Source organism: Schistocerca cancellata, chromosome 7 (assembly GCF_023864275.1).
Source record: "Schistocerca cancellata isolate TAMUIC-IGC-003103 chromosome 7, iqSchCanc2.1, whole genome shotgun sequence".
Classification (NCBI taxonomy): domain Eukaryota; kingdom Metazoa; phylum Arthropoda; class Insecta; order Orthoptera; family Acrididae; genus Schistocerca; species Schistocerca cancellata.
Genome location: NC_064632.1, coordinates 487653013 through 487679040, shown reverse-complemented (window position 1 = coordinate 487679040; position 26028 = coordinate 487653013). Strand labels below are relative to the sequence as shown.

The following is a 26028-nucleotide window of genomic DNA, read 5'->3' as shown; positions in this document are numbered from 1 at the left end:
ACAGTGCCCTTTCCGCCGCAATACAGGACGGTCAGCGGCAGTCACTCAAACTAACTGCACTTGGAACCTCATCGCTATGATACCATCGTTCTTGCTTCATTCTTGTTAAAACAGATAGCTGTGCTCTGCTTCTTGCTGCATTATTTGTAATGAGTCTTCGTGCACTTAGAGAAATACAAGTCAAGAAATCTTCTGTTTGTTGTGTTAGCATGTTCGCTAATCATTTCTACTCCTGCCTAGCTTTCCTACGACGTGGGTTGCCGCACCATTCTGTAGCTACCTCTCCTTATCACTGTGTCCGAAGTCTTACCCAGCAGCGATACCACTGCCACAATCAGTAAAGTTCTTTATTTATTTATTGTTCAGCTAATTCAATCTATACTAGATGTAGCCTGTTTAAGTTATTAAATACACTTTTAAGAAGTGTTTCCATGCAACTCTGTCCGCTGCTGTCTTCTGTCAGTTGAAGCCTGCAACTTTCCTGAGTTCTTTATCCCAGCGAATAGGTGGTCTCCTTGTGGTCTTCGTTTTTCTCGGGGACTCCACTCTAGAACTGATTTTGTCCATCTTCCATCCTTCCTTCGTGTAATATGTCCTGCCCACCGCCATTTTAGAGTCTCAAACCGTTCTGTAATATCTTCTACCCCTGTTATTGCTTGTAGTCTTCACTTTTCTGTCGGTCTTTCTTAGTGAGACCTAACATTGACCTTTCCATAGCTCTCTGAGCAGTTCTAAGTTTCCTTTTGAAAAATTCATTTGAAGTCCAAGTTTCACTCCCGTACGTTAAAATCGATAGGACACACTTATCAAAAACTGTCTTCTTTAAGTAGACTGGCATGTCAGTCAGGTTTGAAAACTTTTGCATTCCTTCCGTAAGCCCTCCAACTCAGTTTAATTCGACGAAAAATTTTGGGTTTCAAATCCCCTTTTGTGTAAATTAATTGCCACAGATAAACGTATTCTGTAATATTGTTTAGGATGTTGCCGTTCAGTGTTACTTGTCCTGCAGCTACCCACTTACGATGCTTAACGTTAGTTTTTGAGTGACTTCTTTTGAGTCCAATTTCCTGACAACGATCTGTTAAGCCTTTTATAGATAACTGCATTTCCATCTTACTGTTAGCTAGGACCACTATATCGTCAGCAAATCTCAGGTTGGTGAGCCTTTTACCATTTATCCTTATTACTCTGTTGTTCCATATAATTTTGGACATAGCCATCTCGAGAACTTCTATAAATAACTTCGGGGATATAGGGACGCCCTGCTTTGCTCCTTTTCCAATGGGAAATTCGCACTTGTTTTTCTTATGTTGATAGATTCTACACACGTGTCAAATGTTGCACAATATTTTTATATATTTTGTTTCCACTCTTTGCTCGGCCAGTGCTTGTATGACTGCAGTGTGGCTGACATAATCTAAGGCTTTTTCGATGTCAATGAATGCTATGCCTACTAGCTTTTCATACTCATTGGCTCGATTAATCACCTCATGCAGTATGTTTATATGGTCAATTGTACTGAAAACACTGCGGAATCCATCTTGTTCTATGGGCTGTGCAGCCTCTACTACCATTTTAATGCGATTTATCAGGACTTTAGTGAACACTTTATATACAACAAAAAGTAAGGTAATGAGACGGTAGTTCTTCAGGTCGTGAATACTTCTCTTCTTTTGTAGTAAGATTATGTTTGCTTTGTTCCAGCAGGTTGGGATGCTGCCATTCTATATACAAGAAGTAAAGAATTTAGCCAGATGTTTCTCTGTTTCCTCCTCTGTAAGCTTCCATATGTCAATTGTCAGATCATCATGACCCCCTGCTTTGCCATTCTGCATCTCGTTTATAGCTTTTCTTATTTCTTCGGGCAGGATTTTAGAGACTACTACATCTGCGTAAGGTTTTCCTAGTGGTTCATGTGTTCTTTCATACAATTTTCTATACATATTCTTTATATGCTTTATAAGTTCTTCCTTTACTGTTATGCGCCCATTATCACTGTCAATTGTTAAGATTCCGTTTTTACCAATCATAAGCTTTTGTTTAGCTTTCTTGCAGTTCCTTTTATTCTCTAATGCTAATTTTATGGTGTTTTCATTGTATTTTTGTACGTTGGCTTTCATGTTCTTCCTTATACACTTTCACAGTTCTGAATATTCTATCCTGTCACAATAAGTTTTAATTTTCATCTCTCGTCCTTAGAGAGAAGCTTTGGTTTCCGCCCTTAACTTTCCTGGTTGTTTAATAATTGTTGCCAGTCCACCTACTTGTTTTGCAGTTTCCATTATCGTTTCAGCTAGATTTTCTTCTATTTACTCTTCTAATCTCACTCGAAAGGCACAGTAAAAATCCTTTTCCCGTTCGTTTAATTTATCCATACCTCTAATTTCTTTTTTCTGTGATATTAGTTTTCTTCGTTCTTGTTGAGTACTAATGTTTATTTTCACTCTTACCAGTCTATGGTCGCTACCAGTATTAAATTGATTTAAAACTGAAATATCTTTGGTTATTTTGGTGTGATTTGAGACGATAAAATCTATTTCATTGTGGGTCTCATGATTTAGGCTTCTCCATTTCCTATTATGGTGTATCTTCAAAAAAGGTGTTCATGATGAATAATTTATCTTCTTCCGCAAACTGAACTAGCCTTTCACCCCTTTCGTTCCTCTCATGGACTCCATGGCAGCCTACTGAGACATCACCCTGTTTTTTTGACACCAGCATTGGCATTTGAGTCCCCATTTACCAGTTTAAAGTGGTAGTCTCGTCCTTTGTTAAATAACAAAGTTGTATATACATATATATGATTAGAAAGTATAACAGAGACGCTCAGGGAACTGAAGTGAGAATCCCTGCAGGAAGATTACGTTCTCGCGAAACCCTATTCGGTAAATTTAGAGACCCCATTTTCAAGGCACACTGTGCGACTATTATCTGAAATTTGAGCGCAATTAGATGAGAGGTTTAATAGTGAAGTTCACATTTCAAGAACATTTGTGATAACTAGGAGAATATTTCATATTAAAATCAGTGGCATTCGTAATTATCTCGCTAATGACTCGCTTGTGTAGCTATATTTAATGGGAAGTTTTTGCTTGTATACTTTTACCTGTGTTACTTATTGCTATAAAGGTGATCTAGTGGTAAAGCGTGCGACTGAAAACAGGAGACGTAGGATCCAATCCTGGACGGCCAACTTAAAATTAAACTTTACCTTCAATATAGCCTTCACCTCTCAACGTGATGAGTCGCCAAGAGCGACACGTGGTTCTTATTCCACGTTATACTATGAGTTCCCCTTCTGCAGTTGGACAACTGTAATAGATTAGGGACATCCGAGCCGTCGACTGAGTCACATGAAATTATAATTAATGATAGGCTCTGAATACAATAAATAGCCCAGGTCGTTGGTAATACACCACTGCCCATTAAAATTGCTACACCAAGAAGAAATGCAGATGATAAACGGGTATTCATTGGACAAATATATTATACTAGAACTGACATGTGATTACATTTTCACGCAATTTGGGTTCATAGATCCTGAGAAATCAGTACCCAGAACAACCACCTCTGGCCGTAATAACGGCCTTGATACGCCTGGGCATTGAGTCAAACAGAGCTTGGATGGCGTGTACAGGTACAGCTGCCCCTGCAGCTACAACACAATACCACACTTCATCAAGAGTAGTGACTGGCGTATTGTGACGAGACAGTTGTTCGGCCACCATTGACCAGACGTTTTCAATTGGTGAGAGTTGTGGAGAATGTGCTGGCCAGGGCAGCAGTCAAACATTTTCTGCATCCAGAAAGGCCCGTACAGGACCTCCAACATGCGGTCGTGCATTATCCTGCTGAAATGTAGGGTTTCACAGGGATCGAATGAAGGGTAGAGCCACAGGTCGTAACACATCTGAAATGTAACGTCCACTGTCCGAAATGCCGTCAGTGCGAACAAGAGGTGACAGACGTGTAACCAATGGTACCCAATACCATCACGCCGGGAGATACGCTAGTATGGCGATGACGAATACACGCTTCCAATGCGCGTTCATCGCGATGTCGCCAAAGACGAATGTGACCATGATGCTGTAAAAAGAACCTGGATTCGTCCGAAAAAATGACGATTTGCCATTCGTGCACCCAGGTTCGCCGTTGAGTACACCATCGCAGGCACTCCTGTCTGTGATGCTGCGTCAAGGGTAACCGCAGCCATGGTCTCCGAGCTGATGGTCCATGCTACTGCAAACGTCGTCGAACTGTTCGTGCAGATGGTTGTTGTCTTGCAAATGTCCCCATCTGTTGACTCAGGGATGGAGACGTGGCTGCATGATCCGTTACAGCCATGCGGATAAGATGCCTGTCATCTCGATTGTTAGTGAAACGAGGCCGTTGGGATCCAGCACGACGTTCCGTATCACCCTCCTGAACCCACCGATTGCATATTCTGCTAACAGTCATTGGATCTCGACCAACGGGAGAAGCAATGTCGCGATTCTATAAACCGCAATCGCGATAGGCTACAATCCGACCTTTATCAAAGTCGGAAACGTGATGGTACGCTTTTCTCCTCCTTACACGAGGCATCACAACAACGTTTCACCAGGCAACGCCGGTCACCTGCTGTTTGTGTATGAGAAATCGGTTGGAAACTTTCCTCGTGTCAGCACGTTGTAGGTGTCGCCACCGGCGCCAACCTTGTGTGAATGCTCTGAAAAGCAAATCATTTGTATATCACAGCATTCTCTTCCTGTCGGTTACATTTCGCGTCTGTAGCACGTCATCTTCGTGGTGTAGCCATTTTAATGGCCAGTAGTGTACATAGTAGTCATAAGAAGAAATTGGTCTGATGTGGGCCACAACTAACTACTATCGCGTGCCAGTCAGAAGACTGACGACAGAAATGCCTAAACATGATTATGTACTGCGGAGTTTTAATGAGTCGAAGTCAGAGCCCCAGTACACATCTAGGAGCACGAGCCGAGTTCACCGCTGCAACTGGAGCTCGACGCGGAGTGAGTAGAAAGGAAGTCCGACGCTGATGGTATTTGTCAGTAGCCTAGACGTTCGTCCAGAGTAGCGATATGAGAGCAGTTCATCACCAGCAACGACCGAGTCCATTAAGTGTGGAGAGGGCCGTGTTTTTCCGCCAGGTCGGGGCACCGCTAACGAAGCTGGAGACGCGGTTAGACGGGGACTGTTAATCGGCGGCGTGCGTTTGTTGTGCCACAGGAACTCGCTGGGCGGTGTGGGCTCGACTGGGTCTGGCTCTCGCCCCTCGGGCGCCGCGGCCGGTCGATAAGGCGACGCCACAAAGGCCCGCTTGCTCACAACACGTCGCAGTTAGAGGCCGTGCCGCAGGCCAAAGGCGCAATCACGCGCCCGCCCTGTTGTACGCGGGGGGTGTTGGCTCTCTCGCCTTCACTTAACGGGGGTGTTAGCTCTCTCGCCCTCACTTACTTCGTCATTACTCCTTTTTTAAGAAGCCAAAACGAACAGGCATTTTCAGAAATGCGTCAACTGTGCACTCCTATTGTGATCTTCAGTCCGAACATTGGTTTGATGCAATTTTTTTTACGCTATTTATTCCGTACAAGCCTCCCATCTCTGCAAGCCTACTGCAATCCACATAGTTTTCAGTCTGCTAACTGTAATAAATACTGGGTCTCCCACTACAATTTTTGACCCTCCACCGCATTTGCTTCCATAACCAAACTGAGAATTACTTCATCCCCCCGTAGGGATCAGTTAATAGTACACACCCTTTTAGTCAAGTTGTGGCATACACTTATCTTCTTTGATTCAATACCTCTACAATAGTCATCGAACGTAGCCACCTAATCTTAGTACTTTTTCCGTAGCACTACGTTTCAAAAGCTTCTACTCTTGTCTTAACTCTTCATAGTCCTAGTTTCACTTCTGCAAAAGCCTACACTCCACACAAATACCTTCAGAAAGGGTTTCAAAAAATTGGTTCAAATGGCTCTGAGCACTATGCGACTCAACTGCTGAGGTCATCAGTCCCCTAGAACTTAGAATTACTTAAACCTAACTAACCTAAGGACATCACACATCCATGCCCGAGCAGGATTCGAACCTGCGGCCGCAGCGGTCGCGCGGTTCCAGACTGTAGCGCCTAGAACCGCTCGGCCACTTCGGCCGGCAGGAAGGGTTTCCTAACCCTTCACATTTATATTACATGTTACTAAATTTCTAATTTTCAGAAATGCTTTTCGTGCTACAGACAGTATGCCTTTTATGTCTCTTCTACTTATGCCGCCGTTGGTTATTTTTCTGCAAAAAATGGCACAAGTCATCTAACTTTTGGTAGTTCATTTCCCCTCCGCCAGCCTAATTTAATTCTACTACAGCCCATTACTTTTGTTTTACTTCGTTGACATTTATTTTATCATCTCCTTTCAACACACTATCAGTTTCGCTCAACTGCTCTTCCAATCCTCTGCCGTCTCTAGCGGAGTTACTATATCATCCGCAAATCCAGAAACATTAATTACTATTATAATATTTTTTGGTTGCTTTCACAGCTTGGTCAATACTCATATTAAACGATATCGGGGATAGGCCACAAATCTGTCTCACTTCCTTCTCCACTGTTGCATACCTTTCACGTTCTTCGACTTTAAGTGTACTCCAGTGAACGTTCTTGAACGCTTTTTCTTAAAGTACGTAAGCTATAAATGCAAGTTTGCCTTTCTTTTAAGATTACTCGTAGGGTCATATTGTCTAGCGTGTTCCTACATTTCATTTCAACACATATGTCACGTAGTACACTTTATATTTTTGAATAAATAATTAGTGTCAGTAATTTACAAGCGCGAGCTACACATTTAATAGTTTTACGGCATTCACACCTGTCGGAATCTGGATCCTTCGGAACTGAAATTATTACATTCTTCTTGAAGTCTCGTATCTTGCATACCTGGGGGAATACTTTAATATGTTGTCCTATAGATCTCAATCATTCTGAGGAAATGTGCTGCAATCCATGCACCTTCTTTCTACTTCGAACTTTGTTTTCCATTAATTATTCTCACAGTATCGTATGTCCAATGTCATCCAATAGGGAAATTAAAGTGATCTTTGGAGCAAAGGTATCAAATAAGACTAGTGGAAAACATCTGCAGTAATTCAAAACGTTTAAGTTCAAAATGGTTCAAATGGCTCTGAGCACTATGCGACTTAACTTCTGAGGTCGTCAGTCGCCTAGAACTTAGAACTAATTAAACCTAACTAACCTAAGGACATCACACACATCCATGCCCGAGGCAGGATTCGAACCTGCGATCGTAGCGGTCACGCGGTTCCAGACTGAAGCGCCTAGAACCGCACGGCCACACCGGCCGGCAAACATTTAAGTATTTGGGGTAGTACCACGAAGTAATATGAAATGGGGCAATTAGATAAAAGCAGAATTCATGAAGGCGAATGAAGATGTGTTTCGTTTAAATCTCTCTGGGAAAGTGAAATTCATCCTTAAAATAAGTCATGATCTTGCAAGCATACCAGCAGACATCTAATGAAATCAGAAGCGCTGTTACGATCGTAACAGGTTGATATGGCCCATGCAGGAGAGTAAGAGATGCTTTGACATCTTAAATTAGAATCCCTCAAGAAAGGCGACATTATTCTCGAGAAACCAGTTCTATTAACTCTGGAGAACCACTATTTTAGAAACATCGGGTGACCATTATTCTGCCTCCCCCGTTTATCTCTCATGCGGATCGTGAGAGCAAGGTGAGGGACATCAGGGCACGTAGAGAACCATATCCAGTTACACATTCATTTCGTGCTCTCAATACGCCAACGGAATAGGAAAGAGAATGGATACTGGTAGGAAGTACACGCCGCTACGCAATAAATATTAGCTTGAGTATATATGTACATTTATTGGCGAATTTAATCCAAAAATTCCTCATCTACACCAAACACTAACAGATGTTTCTCAACATACTGTCTATGATACCGATGCAGCGTGCTGTTACACTGCTTTGTAGGTATGAATCGGCACTCCGACAACCAACGCATTCCAGGTAGTGTTTGGAGTCATGTCTCTTTACCTGTTTGTCAGAGAAAGAACTGGCATCTGCTCAATAAAAACAAAGTTGCGACAAAGTGAATTAATATTTGGAACTCTGGAAGATCATCGCATCTCCGACTGTTACGTTTCCATTCTGCGCCCAGCCACTGCAATTATGATGTACTAATTCTCTCTACAACGACTTTCACGAAGGAACTTGAAAAGACCGGTCATCAAACTGTTTCATGTTATTAGAAAGAGGTAACCAACTCCTCCATGGAAAACATCCCTGCTTCTGTCACTTCTGATAATAGCTTTGCACCCAAATCGATGAACTGCACTGTACTGTCCACGGAATTCTTGCTCCAATAATATTTAACCTGTTATTTTGCAAGCTATTGTGAATATGAAGCCAGATGAATTTAACATGACCCTTTCTTCTGAAACACAGTCTCACAAGAGAGTTGGGCGCATATTTAAGAAACAGCGCGATTTGATGATGCTACTGCCTCTACTACTACTACTACTACTACTACTACCACACACACACACACACACACACACACACACACACACACACATATATATATATAGCGAGACATTACACTGTATTGCTGAAGCTATTCCGGATGTAGTTAGCTAACGCCGGATGTTGCTTTGGAGGAAATACTCGAATAAGATAAGGATTATGTCACGCAATTTATACGAGACACACTCGAGGAGGAAGTGGTTTTCAAATGTGTACATAACTTCAAGCGTACATCTGACAGATTTATGAACTGCAAGCATTCTGATGTTTGTACAGATGAGTAGGTTCCACGTCGTCCTCAAATGAGAGCAGTCCTTTCCAGCAAATACTTCATTTTTCGCGGTCTGTGAAAACAGCGTTTTTATAATCGGATATTATTTCTGGGCAAAACCTGCCAGGTTAGCCGAGAGCGCTAATGCGCTGCTTCCTGGACTTGGGTAGGCGTGCCAGCCCCGGATCGATTCCGCCCGTCGGATTAACGACGAGGGCCGGTGTGCCGGCCAGCCTGGATGTGGTTTTTAGGCAGTTTTCCACATCCCACTACGAGAACACCGGGCTGGTCCCCACGTTCCGCCTCAGTTACACAACTCGCAGACATCAGAACATGTTCGCACTCTTTCGCACTATTCCATGATTTACACGAGACGCAGACAACTGGGGTGCACTCATTCCGTGCTGGAGGGTATGGGGTGGCGGCAGGAAGGGCATCCGGCCACCGCTTAAAATTAACCATGCCAAATCCGTACTTAACCCTGGCGACCCTGTACACGATGCGGTACACAGGCAGCAGCAAAAAGCAAGATTATTTCTTGTGCAAAGCGTTCAACTTTTCGCATACATGGTGTATTTCAAACAAAAATACGAAAAACTTGTGCGAAAGTGGCGAATTGGAAGAGGCATGGAGTGATGCAGAAAGAAAGTACTGGCACTCCAGCGAAAGTGTCCATATTTATTTGGAGAAATGTAGCTCGTTGCAGTGAAACTAATACACCACGCTTCTGCGATGTGTTCCAAACTAAACGCACGTTTTTAATTCTGGCGCAGTAGCATTCCTCATGTCACAAGCTGGCGATGAAAGATTTCGACTAAAAAGGATGTGACGTTTCGTAAATTAATAAGTACGTCATCCACTGTAATTCTTGTGGTTAAAAAAAAGAAAAAATAAGAGTACGGCTCACTGTTGTCAGAGGAAGGCCACTACAGACGGAGTACCAGGTCAGAGCACACGGATGGAGACTATTGGACACGTCACTAACCAGGCATTCGTCTTAAATGATTTACGGAAACTACTGAAAATACATGGTCTAACACTGGGTGGGGCAAGGGTTTCGCTTCTCGAAACCGGAAAGTTAACTTGGTTTGTAGCTGAAGGTCGTTCGAGGATTTGCTTCAGCTCACTTTACCGCGTGATGTCTTAACAGCAGCCCCTACATATGAGCAATTTTTCCTCATTTACAGGACTTTCCGTCCAGATGGTATCAAGATTGCCAGACGCGTCGTAACAACTCAGCTTCTACACGAACTGAGGTTATCAGTCTTTTAAAAGAGACCATCCCAAAACTTCTTGTGTCTTCGATGGAAAATACACGTCTTACCATTCATTTTACTTTTTTTTCAGTGTTTGTTCCAAAACCAGGTTGGAGGTGTTTGAGAAGATGATGCGAATGCCATCCATCACCAACCTGGGCGCTGAAAAACTCTACAGAAGCGCAAAATTACGCCTTTTGACAGAGGAGATATGTGCTCTCCAATACCTACAAGGCCTTCACACTAAATATTTTCGCAAATATATGACTGGCTGAGTGAATATTCGACTAAGAGATCTCAGTATTTTATACAAGGCAGTGAATTTTCACAAAAAAGCAACACCTGGACTGTTTCATGGAAGTGTAATACAACACAATGTTTTCAATACACTGATCAACGATTATAGGATCAGCAACACCATAGAACTGTTGACTGACGATGCAGAAATGTGCAGAAAAGCATTGTCGTTGCACGTTTGTAAGGAACTGTGTAAATAATGGCAGCTCTTATTAAATGTGGACGTGTGTAACATACAGTCGACAAAAAAGTTGAAGAACCCAGTACTTATGAGATTAAAGATCGTGAGGACGGCATATAGTGAAACCATTTACGTGTGAAGCTACGAAGCAATATGAAACGTAGTTATCACCTAAAATCAGGATCAGTGGTGGCGAATGAAAGACTTATTGGAAGGGTTCTGGGAAAATGTGTTGCATCTGTAAAGTAAATCAGAGAAAAGGTGCTTGTGCGACCGATTCTAGAGTGCTGCTATCGCGTTTGAAGTCCATATCAAGTAGGCGTGACAACCAACATAGGACGATAACAAACATAGGACGTGTTCAGAGATGAACTGCTAGGCTCTTAACAGATCGCTATCACCCATATAAGACTGTGATGGTGATTCTCGAGGAACTTACAAGGGAATCAGTGGAAGAAACACGTAGAGTTCTCGCAAACCCCGACGGGTAAATTTGGAGAACCTGGATTCGAGGATGACTGTTTGACCATTATGCTGGCACCAAGGTTATCTAACGTACGGATCATGAGCGGTTGGGTTGTTTGGGGAACGAGACCAGACAGCGAGGTCTTCGGTCTCATCGGATTAGGGAAGGAAGTCGGCCGTGCCCTTTGAAAGGAACCATCCCGGCATTTGCCTGGAGCGATTTAGGGAAATCACGGAAAACCTAAATCAGGATGGCCGGACGCGGGATTGAACCGTCGTCCTCCCGAATGCGAGTCCAGTGGGATCATGAGGAAAAGATTAATTAATTAATGTCCGTACTGACGCATTTAGTCATTTTTCCTGCGCCCAGTACGCATATGGTCTAGGAAAGAAAACTGACAACATTGGGTCTCTGTCTAGTTGTCTGAGAAGTACAGGTATTTCTGAATTCTGATGTAACATATCTTCAACTAGTTTCACGCTATAAGAATGTGTATTTTACAACTCTTAACTGTATAGTAGTGTGCCGCACTTACGCTGTTATCATGGATGATTCCCAAGTGCTGTCCCCGTACAGGGTCCGATACATTAACACACTCCGCAAACAATCGGGACAGAGTACTAGTCAAGCGTGTCAATGGCTCCGTTAGGGCGCTTTGTCAGGCCGGGTAAATTTAGAACACCATCTAAAGACACGGTACAGTGATACACGATAGCCAAATATTCAAGTGTCAATGAAATACGACGAAACTGTAGCCAGGGTGTGCCAGGATGAAACCAGTAACTTCATAAACCAAATTTTGATCAAAACAGTGTCTTGAGATAGGGAGTAATAGCCGAAGATGCGGACGAAAAACGTCTGAAAAGTTCGATACGAACGAGTTTTGAGTTGGCTATTACAGGCAGACACAAATTACGCTAAGCTCACTGACTACCTGGTTAACGTTTTTACAGACATTGTCGCTTTCGCCAGCAGCATGTAATCATGCTGGATTGTGAAGATGCTGGATTGCAGTGTGTGATGTGCAGCGGAGTCATACACCGTGATTATTCCAGAACCTGTTCGCAGTGTCTCTTACGTAAAGAGCGCCTCCCACACATGAACTGCCCATCTCCCACATTCCTGTTGGCACTCTGCCCGTGTATGTTAGCGAACACTCATTGCGCGCATAATCGTATATCTGAAACAAATTATTTAACTAGGTACATTAGAGAGAGAGAGAGAGAGAGAGAGAGAGAGAGAGAGAGAGAGAGACCAGACGTCAAATATGGTCAACTGACTATACCACATCAGGCAGGTAGCTTGTTTATCACTTAACATGAAGGACTACGATAGTGAGCTAAATTAACTCTGTTTTTGAGGAAACCACCCCTACATTCATGACATGCGATCTATTTTAAACCGGTGGGGTTGCTAGATCACTGAAGACTGAGTATTTCTGATCAAATATAGGGCCCGAAAAAAAATACGTGTATTTTCAGAGAAGCTGAGAGAAAAGTTTTAAGACTGCCGTTTATGTACCCTTACTGCTACGTCACTTGAGGTTAAGCGTCGTTGGCCGAGAGTCCAAGGAAACTGGAGAGGAGGACCTGTGTTCGATTCCTACATGCATACTCTGCAGTATTTTCTCTTGTCGGAATTGGTGGTAACAGGAGGGTGGTGGTGGTGGTTGTGGTCGTCTTCAGTCCTGAGACTGGTTTGATGCAGCTCTCCATGCTGCTCTATCCTGTGCAAGCTGCTTCATCTCCCAGTACCTACTGCAACCTACATCCTTCTGAATCTGCTTGGTGTATTCATCTCTTGGTCTCCCTCTACGATTTTTACCCTCCACGCTGCCCTCCAATACTAAATTGGTGATCCCTTGATGCCTCAGAATATGCCCTACCAACCGATCCCTTCTTCTTGTCAAGTTGTGCCACAAACTTCTCTTCTCCCCAATTCTATTCAATACCTCATTAGTTACGTGATCTACCCACCTAATCTTCAACATTCTTCTGTAGCACCACATTTCGAAAGCTTCTATTCTCTTCTTGTCCAAACTATTTATCGTCCATGTTTCATTTCCATACATGGCTACACTCCAAACAAATACCTTCAGAAACGACTTCCTGACACTTAAATCTATACTCGATGTTAACAAATTTCTCTTCTTCAGAAACGCTTTCCTTGCCATCGACAGTCTACATTTTATATCCTCTCTACTTCGACCATCAGTTATTTTGCTCCCCAAATAGCAAAACTCCTTTACATCTTTAAGTGTCTCATTTCCTAATCTAATTCCCTCAGCATCACCCGACTTAATTCGATTACATTCCATTATCCTCGTTTTGCTTTTGTTGATGTTCATCTTATATCCTCTCTTCAAGACATCATCCATTCCGTTCAACTGCTCTTCCGAGTCCTTTGCTGTCTCGGACAGAATTACAATGTCATCGGCGAACCTCAAAGTTTTTATTTCTTCTTCATGGATTTTAATACCTACTCCGAATTTTTCCTTTTGTTTCCTGCACTGCTTGCTCAATATACAGATTGAACAACATCGGGGAGAGGCTACAACCCTGTCTCACTCCCTTCCCAACCACTGCTTCCCTTTCAGGCCCCTCAACTCTTGTAACTGCCATTTGGTTTCTATACAAATTGTAAATAGCCTTTCGCTCCCTATATTTTACCCCTGCCGCCTTCAGAATTTGAAAGAGAGTATTCCAGTCAACATTGTCAAAAGCTTTCTCAAAGTCTACAAATGCTAGATACATATGTTTGCCTTTCCTTAATCTAGCTTCTAAGGTAAGCCGTAGGGTCAGTATTGCCTCACGTGTTCCAATATTTCTACGGAATCCAAATTGATCTTCCCCGAGATCGGCTTCTATCAGTTTTTCCATTCGTCTGTAAAGAATTCGCGTTAGTATTTTGCAGCTGTGACTTATTAAACTGATAGTTCGGTAATTTTCACATCTGTCAACACCTGCTTTCTTTGGGATTGGAATTACTATATTCTTCTTGAAGTCTGAGGGTATTTCGCCTGTCTCATACATCTTGCTCACCAGATGGTAGAGTTTTGTCGAACTCTTCACGCAGTATCATATCTCCCATTTCATCTTCATCCTCTTCCATTTCCATAATATTGTCCTCTAGTACATCGCCCTTGTATAGACCCTCTATATACTCTTTCCACCTTTCTGCTTTCCCTTCTTTGGAGGGTTAGTAATATAAATAAATGAGGAATAAAAACTAGGTTAGTAAATAAATTTCTGAAACAACCTTGATTAGTGAAGAACTAAAATTTAATCCTCGTATGATAACGCCGAGAAGAACTGCTCCGAATTCGATCATAGGACAACGGAAAGCTTTACCTCGAGACTTCATAATTGCAATTCGCTTCTAGAAACAAAGAGAGAATGATACAACTCGGCGGATGTAATAATGATCCGTAACATTAGTCGTTATTAAATTTCAAGGTCGCTATCATGATGCAATGTTATCCTCCATGTGCTGCGGAACAAAATTAATTCACACAAAAGAAATGTTTTTAAATCTGAAACAAGTCAGCTTTCCGCAGTATCTTACGAGGAAACGATGTCGTTCCACTATCTACTCGAGGAAATGTCAGCATGTGTAACGGAGTTTAGAGAGTGACTGTAAATTGACCAGGATTGAAATTTTATGTTTCTCTCAAGCAGCTTTGGTAAGTGAGGAATTACTTACTGTTATTCGTTATTGATTTATTAAATTATTTACCTTCCTATCTACACCAATTTCTATACGGAGAAAGACGCCTACGAAAAAGAATTTCAGAACGCAAACGGGAAACTAGCACAGCTCCTCCGCCGCTCCCCAGCCAGCTTGCCTTGACATCAAGTCCAGCACAGCTTTTCTTGAACGGCTGTAGCCTTATAAGTACCGGAAAATATGCGGCAGTTTTAGAAGTTTCATTTCTCGATTTCTCGCAAAACCCCATACGTGACCCTGGAAATTGATATCTTACCTATAGAGCACGTTAGTTTTTATCAGATTTCGCGTTATTAATTTCAGGGTTGATTTTCTTAAAAAACTTTGTTGTGCCGGGGGTGTAGCGAGCTACAATATCTTGAAGGTTCACAAGCGACCTACGGAACAGCTCAATCGGTTGGCCGCATCCGAGGCCTTTCCCTTTTAAGATGGGAAATAGATTTGGGATTCTGAAATGCCAAAGCTGTAACTTACTGCATGTATTTCATATTTTCATTCGCTTCTTTATAAATTACTCGTCAAGATATGAGTAAAGTTTTTATAGAGCACTCTTTGGGCCGTTTTCCTCGTTAACTCCACTCAAAAATCGGTTATGGCGCCAAATGTCAGCTTTTTCCTCAGACACTTTCCTTCTTGAAAGACAGTGCCAGCTACCGCGACTGTTGATACCAGCAAGGTGTGACTAGGATGACGCATGCGCACATACCGAGACAGAGCGACGCAGCTACACAGAATTCTTGATTTCTTCTGAGCAACACTACAATGTCGGTGAACTGGCTTCCATTCACCCTGTCTGTTGCTATTATTAAAACATATCCATTTTAAATATCGTACGGCTCTGAACCCGAGAACAGACTTATCTCGAGGGCCACTTCTCTCACAAACAAACAGCAGGCACTAAGTCAACCTTTTTCTTCACTTCATGAGCTTTTAAATTTATGTTATCACTTCTTAGGTCTTTCGATGTTTCTCCTCCCATATGAATTATAATCTGAGGCTAATTTGTTAAGTCGTTTTTACAGATTCGTTCACACTAATTGCTCTGATAGTTGATCTTATCCTGGACTGGCTCCACACTATAGCTCTTTGCGTATTATTTTCACTTCTTATAGAACAACTTTTTGCTTCGTAGAAGCATCGTTTCGGCACTTTGTATTCGACTTTTTTAACCAGCTTTCGCTGCAGTGTAAGAGGAGCGGAAAGGCAAATGTTTTATTGAACTCTGTCCTCTTCCCAGGTTTTTTTTTCCCTTAGTGCTGAATAAGATAGCACAATGACGAATATTCTGCTCACCACCGCCGGGCACGTTCCGTAAGGAAATCGCATCAGATTAAACAGAAGACCGCTTTTGAACACTGCCGTGTACGTTGTTTCAGAGGTCAAGGAACGCTGAAAAGGCTATACGTACAGACAGATTACTTATCTCTGATAACCGCCAAGTGTCGTAATAATACTCGACACCAAATTGCAATACAATGTGCACGAAATTAGCAGAGCCGGCACAGTGCGCCTTACAGTCGCCCAACACCTGCCTGAAGAGTCGATGCTTACGAACTTTTTAACATGAACTCATTTTCTCAAGTTGAACTTGCCACATTATCTTGTCTTCAAATAGTTGCCACATTCCTGCGAATAATGCCTGCAAAAAGGTGAAAATTAGAGGAACTGCCACTGGTTACTGAAATTTTTGCTTACGCTATTCTGTTCGTGTCGTCCTATGCAGAATATACACCTTACTCTTCATAGGTCATACTCAACATGCCATATAAATAGATATTCCGAAGAAAAGATAATCCTGTATTAAAGAAGACTGTCATGAATAGAGATTTACAAAGTTTATTTTCATATTGTACTCTTAAGACATATGAATTCGCGATATCTAATCCTCGCAAGCATCTGCTCGAAAACAACTGCTAGGAGACAATGCAACTGCTGCCTCATCCGCTGCTATTAATGTTTTAGTACTTCTCTCCCAGTCTTTTCGCCTTTCATATCACGTCCCACAGATACAGTAAGACATCTTAGGAACTGCTCGTAAATGTTTAATTACATTGTTAAGTATCGCTAAGAAAACCAATATTACATACTTGATACTTACGTCGGTTCTCCACATGACAAAATTCTTTAAGAAATTTGTCAGTTTGTTTTAATGCTTATTAGTTAATTACGTGCACGTGACCTAACAGGAATTAAACGATTTACTAAATTACGAGAGTGCAGCAGTATAAACTTCAGAATTTGTAAAATTTCTGCCGTGTCTTTTCGGCCATCTTCAGAGTTGTGAAATGAGACGGCTTAAAAAGATGTTATTAAAATTTGACCAAAAATAGATAAAACTGAGAAGAAATTAAAAGGATGAGCGACAGACGTCTTCATAAAGCTACAGAGAGAGCGCTGAAGGACGCAAGAAACGTTGAAAAACCTCGTAAAAGGAACAACTCTCTGGACGAAAGCGGAACAGGAATTTTACCTATACCTGCAGTGTACAAGACTCGTCCCTGAAATGTTTTATCGCCTTAGATGACTTACATCTTTCAGTGTCGTTCCGCGGTTTAGTCCTTCGCATTCCTGCGCGTCATATTTTGTCGAAGCCATACCTCGAAGATACCTCAACTGGACATTAATGGGTTTGAAGATACACCGCACTGGTCTCGTCGACATCTGCCTACCGCCAAGATCAAGCGTTGCGTCACACTTGCAGGCGGTTTCAAAAAAATGCGAGCTCTGACACTTTGTTCCTTGTGGATAGTTCTCGGTCTCCAAGTTGAGGCCAACGCCTAAATTTCGCTGGCCACATACGAACTGTCCCACGTGATATAAGGGTACATACAGAAGATATCAAGGTGCCTGCATGAATCTGGGCGGTCACACACACACACACACACACACACACACACACACACACACACACACACAACCTGCTCCACTTGGTAACTACTTGAGAGACAAGATCAGACGTTAATTACATGGTGAAATTTTCCTTATCTCCGATAAGGTAGAACAAAATGAAGAGCTCTGTGGCCTCGTATTCCAGACGTTGCGTTGCATGCCCAACCTTCAGCGGAGATCTGCTTCCTCTTGTGCTGTACAATATGTAAGTGAACAAATGCAATAACGCCTACTACAGTGTGCTCAGACGTAATTTCCATATAAATGACTACGCTTCTCGTGCAAAAATCTCACCGGGAGAGCTTGGAAGTTTTTTTTTATTTTTCGAGTTCCACGTTCTTTGACAGTGAGATTTTGGAATAATTACTCCCTGAGATGTGATTAAAACACTAAAGAATTTTAGTTCACCAAATTCAAAATTATTTTCAGTGGGATTTGGGTTCTGAGGGAAAACATTCTGCAGGATAAAAATCAGGAAACGCGTTTTTCCCCTTTTTCATGGTGACAAGCAGACAGTTTTGTGGTTATCTTTGCAGTCATTAACACTGCTCATTGCATTCAGTTCGAATTCTGCTGTCTCCGGACTCTTATACTACAGAGAGTCGTCAGCAGTATCCATAGGCTCGGAGTCAAGGAACTGAAGTCAGAGCAAACTAAGTCCAAAAGGTTTTTCACGCTACCCAGTTTCTAACAGCGTGCCAGTGAAAGTCAAAGATTTGTTAAGTGACCAACAATTCGTTCCTGGAATGTTGGAGTATCTCGACATCCTAAGGTTTACGAACGTTAAGCTACATATAGTGGTCGTGTCTAGCAAAGACAAACACCAATGTTATAAAAAAAGTCCTAATGGAAATTACTGTTACAGTAACATCGTACACGAGTAGAAACGTTACAGTTGTTTTCAATGTAACAAACTAAGAAAACTCCCTTTGTATCAGTTTCATGATTCAAGAATGAGAAAATCTGAAATATCCGATTAAGTTTTTACAGTCCGTTTACCATGTCTCAATTTCCAGTATTATCATTTTGATTTCCTGTTGAATGAACATTAAATTTTACAGACGTGTCAGTAAAACTCATCCTGTCTTTTTATCATCTCCTTGCACGAAATATGCTGGATGAAGCAAAAGGATTAAACTAAATCTGACCTGCAGTCTTCCTGGGAAAGGAAGACGACACACCTGTTTCTAGCACAGTGTAACTAGGCACCGGCGTACACTGTCCGAAGTGGCCGACAAAGAATTATACGCCCGTGCTGACAAGTTGCCCAAATACGACGCCGTGATCAGAAAACCAGGTGACGAAAAATTTTCGTACAGCAATATAGTTAAAATTTCAACTTTAACTCCGTTTCCAAGATATTGTTTACAATGAACCATCTGCTCGTATAAAGATTTTACTCCCATCGGCAATGCACCTCTCAGGTTCCCCCCACCCATAGCAATATATAACAGTGCACTACACCCCACACGCAGTCAGCACAGTCGTTCATCTCAACAGTGTTCAGATGCCTCACTCCCGCGAAGGAACGCTGCTAATTAGGAGACACACTTAGGAGTGGATTACCTACTTTTTTTTTTTTAAGTGAACGTTGCTTAGGTGATATGTTGTGAACAATACCAATCTATTAATTTTTAGATTTTGCAAACTAAGCATGTCTCGATTAATTCGTTTTTCAACGAGAATTGCAATAATATTGAGAAGTGAGAAACAGAAGAGGCACTTTACACATATTCGCTACACCTCCAAAATTATATACACGAACCCAGGCTGTTACGGCGGTTTTTGTTTTTGCTGTTGATTGTGAGTTCATTACACGAATCACTGCTTTCTTTCAGGTTTCATATATATATATATATATATATATATATATATATATATATATATATATATATATATATATATATATAAATAATTTGGTAGTACTAAAAGGCGGCACTGTAGATATGAAGGGTGATTCAGCACGCTTGAGATTTTCATGTTTTCTTGCTCGCAAAGCGATCTTGCTACATAATGGACAGCATCTTTTGTAGGTAACTTAATGGAGTTAAATTTTGTACTGGTACGCGTTTTCGCTAGAGTCCGTAGTTTTCGAGATATTCAAGAAAAACGTAACAAAACCTATCTTCAAACGAACCCCCAACTCCCACACTGAGCCCCCCCCCCCCCCCCGAATCAGGATTTCTATTATCTTCATGGCACACCGCTAGAGTCCGTAGTTTTCGAGATATTCAAGAAAAACGTAACAAAACCTATCTTCAAACGAACCCCCAACTCCCACACTGAGCCCCCCCCCCCCCGAATCAGGATTTCTATTATCTTCATGGCACACCGTCCTACCACTGTACAAAAATTTTCACCTGCACGAATTATTTCCCATATTCGGCATGTTTTGGTCTTCATTGACTGGCTTTATTATGCCACCGACTTAGTAGAGCGCTTAGAAATTTTAGAATTTACGTTTTTGAGAGTTTGGCTCGAACTGTCAACGTAATTAGTTTTAATGTAACGTTTACAGATGTCTTTTCTTTCATAACCGTCACGGGTACGTTTAAATTAATCATGTTAACGAAATAGCCGACTACGCCGGTGGCGTAATAGCCCAATCAAGAGAGATCAAGAAAGGTGGGATATCGGGAATGGTTGGTGTAGTCTAAATTTTTTATGCGGTGGTAGGGGGGAGGGGTTTCCATGAACATCATACAATAAGTCCTGACTGGTGAGGGATGACTGGGGGCGGAGGTGCGTTTGAACAACCTTTTACGTCTTTCTTGAATAGCTCCACAACCATGACCTCCGGCGAAAACTTATTACATTTCCTACAAAAAGGTCCTGATAATTTTCTTCCATACTACTAACAGTTTCTGCGTAGCGAGCGAGAAAATATGAAAATCTCGCGTGTAGTTTTTCGCCAGCTATAACACTGCGGGTTACTTAAAAATAGAGAGATAGGGATAGCTGAATCAGCTCCTATGCTACAGAATTTCCAGGCTTGTTACCCCAGTGTCCGCTGTACGAAATAGAAGTCTGCTATCAGATGCTGCAGCTGGTAATTCTGCTACATATGCACGGCTGCCACACCTGCGACGGCTTAAGACGTAGCAGACACTGACTATGGGCTTATTTGTTTCAGCCATCCAAATTTGGATTTCTAACGGTCAATCAATGATCGCACACCGAGAGGGACCAACTGGATATAATGAGGTGATTTTTTTAAATCACGTCTGAAGTGCATCGAAGTTATCAATCAAAAGTGGATTACTGTTCACCAATACGATTGAAATGGGTTCAATCCTGGGTATGGGCGGCGGTTTTTCCTCGTCGCAGTCCCTTTAGGACGGCCCCAGATCAACTCAGTCTGCTGTCAAAATGATTCCGGGAATAAAAGGCGACTGGGGGGGCGAGAAGCCTGCTACCCCTCTCCCCTCGATGCGGGGGCGAATAGAAAGGCTGCACTATAGCTCTAAACAAGCCGGTGGTCTGGTCACGGTATTACGCCACTGACTTTTTACACGAAGCCTGGAGGAGACTATCAGTGTGGCCCTATCACACTTGTGGTTCGTAGCCCTCTCAGACAACCAACTATAAACAGAATTGGGAAGGCCAGATTACAAGCACGGGCCTTGGCCTCTAGAGTTCGACTCACTATATGTATCGGCTAGTGTAACGATCATTAACCGCGCATGGTATCAGCTCTGGAGAAACATTTTACATGTAAGGGGTCTTTTTCGTCCCGAAAGTTAATCTAGCAACTAAATGGCGATAAAATATAAAATATTTCCACAAAAAAAGACTTATTGTGAGACCAATGCACGTTGTAGGAATTATAACTCCATTGTTGCACGCTATAATTAAGTTGGAAACTTGTAAAACAAAAAAAAGTCTGTGGAAATGTTAATACCACTTCATCTCAGGTGATCAACTATTACATGTACCACTCGTTTCCCTTGATTCATTTCTATCTATTCAACAGACTCCCCTGTATGCAATTGTGCATTTATGAGACTATTGGTCTCACGATCTACAGCTGCGCACACTTTTATCCTGTGCTGTCTAAGTTCTGAAGGAATATACACCTTCGACACCGTCCCCTGGAAGTACACAGTTGCTCATCAACTGTGATATAACGCCCAGGGATGTAAGACGAAATGCATGAATCAATGAACACTTCGAACACAGCCCATATAGGTTCAGCTTTTGATGCAAAAACTGCTTTTCTTTCTTCCCTTGTTACGTTTATGACAGAACCGGAGGCACATCACAACACCACGAAATCTTGAAAAGCTCATCGTGGCTCGTCTGTAGAGTCAAGTTCAATCTAGCGTTCAAGATGTGGCTGTAGAATTTTACTGTCATCTGCATGATTGTTAGTATGCATTACTATTACACTCTGCATGCGATAATAAGTCAATCTGCGCTTGTCTGTATTTGTAGTCTAAGGTGACGTGGAATACGTGCATTTCATGTATTATACTCTTAGAAGCCTGCCTGCACACATCTTGTGGTACTATGTCGCTTATCTGCACACTTCAATTTAAAAAAGTAGGGGCACTAGTTCAGTGAGTACCACTATCATCTTCATTCATTCGCATCCGTCTCCACCCGTTTATCTTCCTCTGTCTCTTTTACATCAGCATCTTCTGACCCCCTTTGCCAAAAATTGATTCATTATCTTTATCACTCCTACGTATAGTTGGCCAAAAAACTGGTCGACCCTGTAGCCCCTTTCGAAGAGTGTACCATGATACATTATGAATAAAATGTAATACCACGCGATATGTCAACAAAACGCAATTCCTAACTGAATTTGTTCCAACGATGCACATGTATGTATTTCCTACGAACTGATTACAATAGACATACAAAGTTTGGTTGAGCAGGTGCAATGAGGCCGTTATTATTTTCGTAATGAAGTTGAAATATAACATTGAAAATCACATTATATACCGGAGTATTTTCTGACACCATTGGAAAAATGTCAAACCGTGATGTAACCATTAATATGTCGTCCCGTTCTCATAAAACGCCCATAAAATGCATATAAAATTGTTTACCTGTAGACAAAAGAATCTTCGGGGTCGGGGTCTAAAAAGACCCTAGATACCAGCAAGGGTTACGTGAATTATTGCGTAAAGCTATTTACAATTTCTGGTGTTCACAAGCAGTCTAATAAACGGGTGCAACGGAACGGAGCAGTAGAGCTCTCCAAATAATGCTGTATGCCTTTGACTCTTCACCAATGAGAAAAAACGCTGCCCTCATCCTTCATGCCTCATCTTGTTGCAGTGGGCTTCACCGTCGCCACACCTGCTCGTAGACGATTGAGCATTCGCCATGTCTTTCATGGAATGGAGGCGACATTTTTTTAGACAGTAGTTACTAAGAACTCTTCAACTAGTTTGGGCTTAAATAATCATTTTCGAGTGTACCTAGAACAACGTGCCATACGAATGTAAATGGCAGCTAATTGACACGATCTGCTATCGTTCGCTATTGTTTACAAATTGTGGGTGCTGCTATCTTGGAAACAAAATAACTGACGACGGCAGCGATTGAGAAGAGTTGTTCTGGCAAGAAAAATATCTGAGGAAGAGGAAATTGTTAACACAAACAGAACTGTTGAGAGGTCGTTTCTGAAAGTATTTATTTATCTGAAGAGTAGGTTTGTACGGAAGTGAAACGAAACAAGACGAGAAGAAAAGAGAAGCTTCTGAAATGTGATGCTACAGAAGAAAGTTTAAAATTAGATGGGTATATCGAGTAACTAATTATGAGGCACTAAATCGAAATGGGACAAGAAGAAATTTGTGGTACCACTGGACTAGAAGACGGGATCAGTTGACAGGCAGCAAACTGTGGGAATTCGATGCCATTTTCATGCGTATGCCACCTTGTTTTGAACAGAGACGAAGTCCAAGCTAGTTGTTGAGCTAATAAATGTGGGAAAATATCACCTCCATTCAACGAAGATATGGATACGGGGTTCATTATTAAAATCTTCGCTGTTCTCTGATTTCGAAATGAACGCTTTAGTTCATTACTTAATTAGTTTAATTAACCTCCATTAGGCATTATCGAGCTACATCACAAAATATGCTTACAGCATGTTATACTCCGCACATCAGTGTGAGGAATTGCATAACTTATAAAGAATTCTGCACAGTGACAGCAGGGACGGGCAGAAATGTCACAGGTGTGAAATAAGAAAATGCCTTCTACACGTACTTCTATACTCCGCAAATCGCCTTACGATACGTGGCAGTGGGTACTTTCTGTGCCAGTCTCAGTTCCACGTAAACACAGCCCACACCATTAAAGAGCCACCACCACCTTGCAAGAGCCTTGTTGACAGCTTAGACCCATGGCTTCGTGGGGTCTGCACCACACTGTAACCCTACTATCAGTTCTTACCAAATCGGGACTCATCTGACGAGGCCACAGTTGACCATATCGGTTGGATCCTAGACGACTGGTAATGTGCCCAGGAAAGGCGTTGCAGGCGATGTGCTGTTAGCAAAGGCACTCGCATCGGTCATCTGCTGTCCTAATTCATTAATGCCATATTTCGCTGCACTGCCCAAATGGATAAGATCGTCGTACGTACCACATGGTTATTTTACGCAGTGTTCCTTGTCTGTTAGCACTGACAACTCTACGCGAACGCCGCTGCTCTCAGTCGTTAAGTGACCATTGTCCGTGGTGAGAAAATGCATGAAATTTGGTATTCTCGTAATACTGAATACCCTAACAGTTTCAAAAATGGAATGTCCCATGCATCTAGCTCCAACTACCATTCCCCGTTCAAAGTTTGTTAATTTCCGTTGTGCGCTCATAATCACGACGGAAACCTTATCAAATAAATCACGTGAGTAAAAATGACAGTTCCGCCAATTCACTGCCCTTCCATACCTTGTGCATGTAATACTGCCGCCATCTGTATTCGCGCATCTCTCTATCCCACGACTTCTGTCACCTCAGTGTATCTTATTTCAACTCAGTGCTGTTAAAAAATAATATCTGTTACTAGGGTTTGAGTTATAAACGAACACAAAAAGAACTTACACGTGTTTAAATGAATGTGTGAATTATTTTACGAAAATTTTGTTCCTATCCTGTACCATGCCGGTTTGTTTTGAATTCCGGAAACATCGCCGAGGGTTGCTCGATTTTCTTCACTCTGCTCGCGGTGTTGCCAGTTTCTTCACTAGAAGAGGCAAGGCTACTAATCGAAGAGGTCATACCTGTGCAGTTTGAAACTGTAATTCGACCAACCTCTCCCTCAGAAATCAGTAAAATAATAAACTCACTGAAAAGCAAATGCTCTTACGGAATTGATGGCATTTCCAGCAAGGTACTTAAAGCTTGTTCCCCACAGATGAATATTATTCTCAGCCACGTATGTAATAGCTCTTTGGAGCAGGGTGTTTTCCCCGATAGACTGAAATATGCCATTGTAAAACCATTGCATAAAAAGGGGGATACGTCGGATGTCAACAACTACCACCCAATATCTCTTCTGACAGCTCTATCAAAAATTTTTGATAAAGTAATGTATTCAAGAGTAGCCTCCCATATTTGTAAAAATAAAGTACTAACAAAATGTCAGTTTGGTTTTCAGAAAGGCTTTTCAACAGAAAATGCTATATACGCTGTCACTGATCAAATATTAAATGCTCTGAATAACCGGACATCAACCATTGGTATTTTTTGTGATCTCTCAAAAGCCTTTGATTGTGTAAATCATGGAATTCTTTTAGATAAGCTAAATCATTATGGTTTGAGGGGGGCAGTGCACAAATGGTTTAATTCATACTTAACTGGAAGAATGCAGAAAGTTGAAATAAGTGGTTCATGTAATGTTAAAACAACAGCTGATTCCTCAAACTGGGTGGGGCTATCAAGTATGGGGTCCCACAGGGTTCGGTCTTAGGTCCTTTACTGTTCTTGATATAGATTAATGACTTACCATTCCACACTGATGAAGATGCAAAGTTCTTTATGCTGATGATAAAAGTGTAGAAATAACATCCAAAAACCAAGAACTAAGTTATGTAATTGTAAATGATGTTTTTCACAAAATTATTAAGTGGTTCTCAGCAAACGGACTCTTTAAATTTTGATCAAACACAGTATATACAGTTCTGTACAGTAAATGGTACAACTCCAGTAATAAATATAGACTTTGAACTGAAGTCTGTAGCTAAGGTAGAATTTTCAAAATTTTTAGGTGTGTCCATTGATGAGAGGTTAAACTGGAAGCAACACATTGATGGTCTGCTGAAACGTCTTGAGTTCAGCTACGTATGCTATTAGGGTTATTGCAAATTTTGGTGATAAGAACCTCAGTAAATTAGCTTACTATGCCTACTTTCATTCAC

At 41.8% G+C, this 26028-nt stretch overlaps 2 protein-coding genes across 5 annotated transcripts in view; one reads left to right on the top strand and one right to left on the bottom strand.

The window, feature by feature from the left end:
* Window positions 1–26028, top strand: part of LOC126092061 (serine palmitoyltransferase 2) — a 402429-nt gene that overhangs the window by 231736 nt on the left and 144665 nt on the right. Inside the window, exon 1 of one of the 3 annotated variants that reach the window (XM_049907472.1) lies at window positions 17817–17855. The exons of the other annotated variants lie outside the window; for them this stretch is intronic. The gene's annotated coding sequence lies outside the window, so the exon portion shown is untranslated. Of the gene's footprint in view, window positions 1–17816; window positions 17856–26028 lie in introns of those variants that run through there. 3 annotated transcript variants of the gene reach the window in all.
* Window positions 1–26028, bottom strand: part of LOC126092060 (reticulon-4-like) — a 366544-nt gene that overhangs the window by 271274 nt on the left and 69242 nt on the right. The window lies entirely within an intron of this gene.